Source organism: Hordeum vulgare, chromosome 4H, assembly GCF_904849725.1.
Source record: "Hordeum vulgare subsp. vulgare chromosome 4H, MorexV3_pseudomolecules_assembly, whole genome shotgun sequence".
NCBI lineage: Eukaryota > Viridiplantae > Streptophyta > Magnoliopsida > Poales > Poaceae > Hordeum > Hordeum vulgare.
Window position 1 is genome coordinate 573,549,925 of NC_058521.1, and position 6,970 is coordinate 573,556,894.

Here is a 6,970-nt window from a genome sequence, read left to right on the forward strand (position 1 = left end):
CTGTGTGGGACTGAAGCCTTTTACCTTTGAGGACTGTGCATCCTCTAGACGGTTAGGCGTCATGGTCTATAGCAATCCAGCAGTCAATTGTGGATCGCCGGTGACCGAGTTTGTGAGGGTTTGGTGTTGGGGAACGTCGCATGGGAAAAAAATTTCCTACGCGCACGAAGACCTATCATGGTGATGTCCATCTACGAGAGGGGATGAGTGATCTACATACCCTTGTAGACCGTACAGCAGAAGCGTTAGAGAACGCAGTTGATGTAGTGGAACGTCCTCACGTCCCTCGATCCGCCCCGCGAACAATCCCACGATCAGTCCCACGATCTAGTACCGAACGGACGGCACCTCCGCGTTCAGCACACGTACAGCTCGACGATGATCTCGGCGTTCTTGATCCAGCAAGAGAGACGGAGAGGTAGAAGAGTTCTCCGGCAGCGTGACGGCGCTCCGGAGGTTGGTGATGACCTTGTCTCAGCAGGGCTCCGCCCGAGCTCCGCAGAAACGCGATCTAGAGGAAAAACCATGGAGCTATGTGGTCAGGCTGCCGTGGAAAAGTCGTCTTAAATCAGCCCTAAAACCTCCGTATATATAGGTAGGAGGGAGGGGGCCTTGCCTTGGGGTCCAAGGACCCTCAAGGGGGTCGGTCGAGCCAAGGGGGAGGACTCTCCCCCCCCAAACCGAGTTGGACTAGGTTTGGTGGGAGGGAGTCCTCCTCCCTTCCCACCTCCTCCCTTTTTTTTTCTTTTCCTCTTGATTTTTCTTCTCTTGGCGCATAGACCACTTTTGGGCTGTCCCACCAGCCCACCAAGGGCTGGTGTGTCTCCCCCAAGGCCTATGGGCTTCCTCGGGGTGGGTTGCCCCCCCCCCCCCCGGTGAACTCCCGGAACCCATTCGTCATTCCCGGTACATTCCCGGTAACTCCGAAAACCTTCCGGTAATCAAATGAGGTCATCCTATATATCAATCTTCGTTTCCGGACCATTCCGGAAACCCTCGTGACGTCCGTGATCTCATCCGGGACTCCGAACAACATTCGGTAACCAACCTTATAACTTAAATACGCATAAAACAACGTCGAACCTTAAGTGTGCAGACCCTGCGGGTTCGAGAACTATGTAGACATGACCCTAGAGACTCCTCGGTCAATATCCAATAGCTGGACCTGGATGCCCATATTGGATCCTACATATTCAACGGAGATCTTATCGTTTGAACCTCAGTGCCAAGGATTCGTATAATCCCGTATGTCATTCCCTTTGTCCTTCGGTATGTTACTTGCCCGAGATTCGATCGTCAGTATCCGCATACCTATTTCAATCTCGTTTACCGGCAAGTCTCTTTACTCGTTCCGTAATACAAGATCCCGCAACTTACACTAAGTTACATTGCTTGCAAGGCTTGTGTGTGATGTTGTATTACCGAGTGGGCCCCGAGATACCTCTCCGTCACACGGAGTGACAAATCCCAGTCTTGATCCATACTAACTCAACTAACACCTTCGGAGATACCTGTAGAGCATCTTTATAGTCACCCAGTTACGTTGCGACATTTGATACACACAAAGCATTCCTCCGGTGTCAGTGAGTTATATGATCTCATGGTCATAGGAATAAATACTTGACACGCAGAAAACAGTAGCAACAAAATGACACGATCAACATGCTACGTCTATTAGTTTGGGTCTAGTCCATCACGTGATTCTCCTAATGACGTGATCCAGTTATCAAGCAACAACACCTTGTTCATAATCAGAAGACACTGACTATCATCGATCAACTGGCTAGCCAACTAGAGGCATGCTAGGGACGGTGTTTTGTCTATGTATCCACACATGTAAATGAGTCTTCATTCAATACAATTATAGCATGGATAATAAACTATTATCTTGATACAGGAATTATAATAATAACTATATATTTATTATTGCCTCTAGGGCATAATTCCAACAGTCTCCCACTTGCACTAGAGTCAATAATCTAGCCCTCACATCACCATGTGAATTACATTGTAATAAATCTAACACCCATACAGTTCTGGTGTCGATCATGTTTTGGTCGTGGAAGAGGTTTAGTCAGTGGGTCTGCTACATTCAGATCCGTGTGCACTTTGCATATATTTACGTCCTCTTCCTCGACGTAGTCGCGGATGAGGTTGAAGCATCGTTTGATGTGTCTGGTCTTCTTGTGAAACCGTGGTTCCTTTGCTAAGGCAATGGCACCCGTGTTGTCACAGAACAAGGTTATTGGATCCAGTGCACTTGGCACCACTCCAAGATCCGTCATGAACTGCTTCATCCAGACACCCTCTTTAGCCGCCTCCGAGGCAGCCATGTACTCCGCTTCACATGTAGAATCTGCTACGACGCTTTGCTTGGAACTGCACCAGCTTACTGCACCCCCATTAAGAATAAATACGTATCCGGTTTGTGACTTAGAGTCGTCCGGATCTGTGTCAAAGCTTGCATCGACGTAACCTTTTACGGCGAGCTCTTCGTCACCTCCATATACGAGAAACATCTCCTTAGTCCTTTTCAGGTACTTCAGGATATTCTTGACCGCTGTCCAGTGATCCACTCCTGGATTACTCTGGAACCTGCCTGCCATACTTATGGCCAGGCTAACATCCGGTCTAGTGCACAGCATCGCATACATGATAGAACCTATGGCTGAAGCATAGGGGACGGAGCGCATATGCTCTCTATCTTCATCAGTTGCTGGGCACTGAGTCTTACTCAATCTCGTACCTTGTAAAACAGGCAAGAACCCTTTCTTGGACTGTTCCATTTTGAACCTCTTCAAAACTTTATCAAGGTATGTGCTTTGTGAAAGTCCTATCAGGCGTTTTGATCTATCCCTATAGATCTTAATGCCTAGAATGTAAGCAGCTTCTCCTAGGTCCTTCATAGAGAAACTTTTATTCAAGTAACCTTTTATGCTCTCCAAAAGCTCTACGTTGTTTCCAATCAGTAATATGTCATCCACATATAATATTAGAAACGCCACAGAGCTCCCACTCTCTTTCTTGTAAATACAAGATTCTCCAACCACTTGTATAAACCCAAATGCTTTGATCACCTCATCAAAGCGTTTGTTCCAACTCCGAGATGCTTGCACCAGTCCATAAATGGATCGCTGGAGCTTGCACACCTTGTCAGCATTTTTAGGATCGACAAAACCTTCGGGTTGCATCATATACAACTCTTCCTTAAGGAAACCGTTAAGGAACGCCGTTTTGACATCCATCTGCCAGATTTCATAATCGAAAAATGCAGCTATTGCTAACATGATTCTGACGGACTTAAGCATCGCTACGGGTGAGAAAGTCTCATCGTAGTCAACTCCTGGAACTTGTGAAAAACCCTTTGCCACAAGTCATGCTTTATAAACGGTCACATTACCGTCAGCGTCCGTCTTCTTCTTAAAGATCCATTTGTTCTGAATAGCCTTGCGGCCCTCAGGTAGTATCTCCAAAGTCCACACTTTGTTCTCATACATGGATCCTATCTCGGATTTCCTGGCTTCTAGCCATTTGTTGGAATCTGGGCCCACCATTGCTTCTTCATAATTTGCAGGTTCATTGTTGTGTAACAACATGATTGATAAGACGGGATTACCGTACCACTCTAGAGCAGCGCGTGATCTCGTCGACCTGCGTGGTTCAACAGAAACTTGAACTGGAGTTTCATGATCATCATCATTAACTTCCTCCTCAACCGGCGTCGCAACGGCAGAGGTTTCCCCTTGCCCTGCGCCACTATCCAGAGGGATGAGAGGTTCGACAACCTCGTCAAGTTCTATCTTCCTCCCACTCAATTCTCTCGAGAGAAACTCCTTCTCGAGAAAAGCTCCGGTTTTAGCAACAAACACTTTGCCCTCGGATTTGAGATAGAATGTGTACCCAACTGTCTCTTTTGGGTAACCTATGAAGACGCACTTTTCCGCTTTGGGTTCCAGCTTTTCAGGCTGAAGCTTTTTGACATAAGCATCACATCCCCAAACTTTAAGAAACGACAACTTTGGCCTTTTGCCATACCACAGTTCGTATGGTGTCGTCTCAACGGATTTTGATGGTGCCCTATTTAAAGTGAATGCAGCCGTTTCTAATGCATAACCCCAAAATGATAACGGCAAATCAGTAAGAGACATCATAGATCGCACCATCTCTAACAAAGTACGATTACGACGTTCGGACACACCATTACGCTGTGGTGTTCCAGGCGGTGTCAACTGTGAAACAATTCCACATTTCTTTAAGTGATCACCAAACTCGAAACTCAGATATTCACCCCCACGATCAGACTGTAGGAACTTGATCTTCTTGTTACGATGATTTTCCACTTCACTCTGAAATTGCTTGAACTTTTCAAATGTTTCAGACTTGTGCTTCATCAAGTAGACATAACCATACCTACTCAAATCGTCAGTGAAGGTGAGAAAATAACGATATCCGCCACGTGCCTCCACGCTCATTGGACCACACACATCGGTATGTATGATTTCCAATAAGTCACTTGCACGCTCCATTGTTCCGGAGAATGGAGTCTTAGTCATCTTGCCCATGAGGCATGGTTCGCACGTGTCAAGTGAATCAAAGTCAAGTGACTCCAAAAGTCCATCAACATGGAGTTTCTTCATGCGCTTTACACCAATATGACCCAAGCGACAGTGCCACAAAAATATGGCGCTATCATTGTTTACTCTAACTCTTTTGGTCTCAATGTTATGTATATGTGTATCGCCATCAAGATTCAATATGAACAATCCTCTCACATTCGGTGCATGACCATAAAAGATGTTACTCATAGAAATCGAACAACCATTATTCTCAGACTTAAAAGAGTAACCGTCTCGCAATAAACAAGATCCAGATATAATGTTCATGCTCAACGCACGCACTAAATAACAATGATTTAAGTTCATCACTAATCCCGATGGTAGCTGAAGTGACACTGTGCCGACGGCGATTGCATCAACCTTGGAACCGTTTCCTACGCGCATCGTCACTTCATCTTTCGCCAGCCTTCGTCTATTCCGCAGTTCCTGCTTCGAGTTGCAAATATGAGCAACAGAACCGGTATCGAATACCCAGGCACTACTACGAGAGCCGGTTAAGTACACATCAATAACATGTATATCAAATATACCTGATTTTTCTTTGCCCGCCTTCTTATCTGCCAGATACTTGGGGCAATTGCGCTTCCAGTGACCCATACCCTTGCAATAGAAGCACTCTGTTTCAGGCTTAGGTCCAGCCTTGGGTTTCTTCGGCGGATTGGCAACAGGCTTGCCACTCTTCTTCGAATTGCCCTTCTTGCCTTTGCCGTTTCTCTTGAAACTAGTGGTCTTGCTCACCATCAACACTTGATGCTCTTTACGGAGTTCAGACTCTGCGACTTTCAGCATCGCAAACAACTCGCCGGGAGACTTGTTCATCCCTTGCATGTTGTAGTTCAACACAAAGCCTTTATAGCTTGGCGGCAGTGATTGAAGGATTTTGTCAGTGATAGCTTCTTGCGGGAGTTCAATCCCCAGCTCAGCTAGACGGTTTGAGTACCCAGACATTTTGAGCACATGTTCACTGACAGACGAGTTTTCCTCCATCTTGCAAGCATAGAATTTATCGGAGGTCTCATACCTCTCGATCCGGGCGTTCTTCTGAAAGATAAACTCCAACTCCTGGAACATCTCAAATGCTCCATGACGCTCAAAGCGATGTTGAAGTCCCGGTTCTAAGCCATACAAGACTGCACATTGAACTATTGAGTAGTCCTCCTTACGTGCTAACCAAGCGTTCTTAACATCGTGATCAGCCGTAGCGGGTGGTTCATCTCCTAGCGCAGCATTAAGGACATAATCCTTCTTCCCAGCTTGTAAGATTAGCTTAAGATTACGAGCCCAGTCTACAAAGTTGCTTCCATCATCTTTCAACTTAGCTTTCTCTAGGAACGTATTAAAATTCAGGATGACTGTCGCGTGAGCCATGATCTACAACACAAATATATTCAAAGTGGACTTAGACTATGTTCAAGATAATTAGAGTTCAACTTAATCAAATTATATGCTAAACTCCCACTCAAAAAGTACATCTCTCTAGTCATTTGAGTGGTTCATGATCCACTTACACTATCCCAAGTCCGATCATTACGTGAGTTGAGTATAGTTTCAGTGGTAAGCATCCCTATGCTAATCATATCAACTATATGATTCATGATCGACCTTTCGGTCTCATGTGTTCCGAGGCCATGTCTGCACATGCTAGGCTCGTCAAGCTTAACCCGAGTGTTCCGCGTGCGCAACTGTTTTGCACCCGTTGTATGTGAACGTTGAGTCTATCACACCCGATCATCACGTGGTGTCTCGAAACGACAAACTGTAGCAACGGTGCACAATCGGGGAGAACACAATTTCGTCTTGAAATTTTAGTGAGAGATCACCTCATAATGCTACCGTCGTTTTAAGCAAAATAAGGTGCATAAAAGGATTAACATCACATGCAATTCATAAGTGACATGATATGGCCATCATCACGTGCTTCTTGATCTCCATCACCAAAGCACCGGCACGATCTTCTTGTCACCGGCGTCACACCATGATCTCCATCATCATGATCTCCATCAACGTGTCGCCATCGGGGTTGTCGTGCTACTCATGCTATTACTACTAAAGCTACGTCCTAGCAAAATAGTAAACGCATCTGCAAGCACAAACGTTAGTTATAAAGACAACCCTATGGCTCCTGCCGGTTGCCGTACCATCGACGTGCAAGTCGATATTATCTATTACAACATGATCATCTCATACATCCAATATATCACATCACATCGTTGGCCATATCACATCACAAGCATACCCTGCAAAAACAAGTTAGACGTCCTCTAATTTTGTTGTTGCATGTTTTACGTGGTGACCATGGGTATCTAGTAGGATCGCATCTTACTTACGCAAACACCACAACGGAGATATATGAG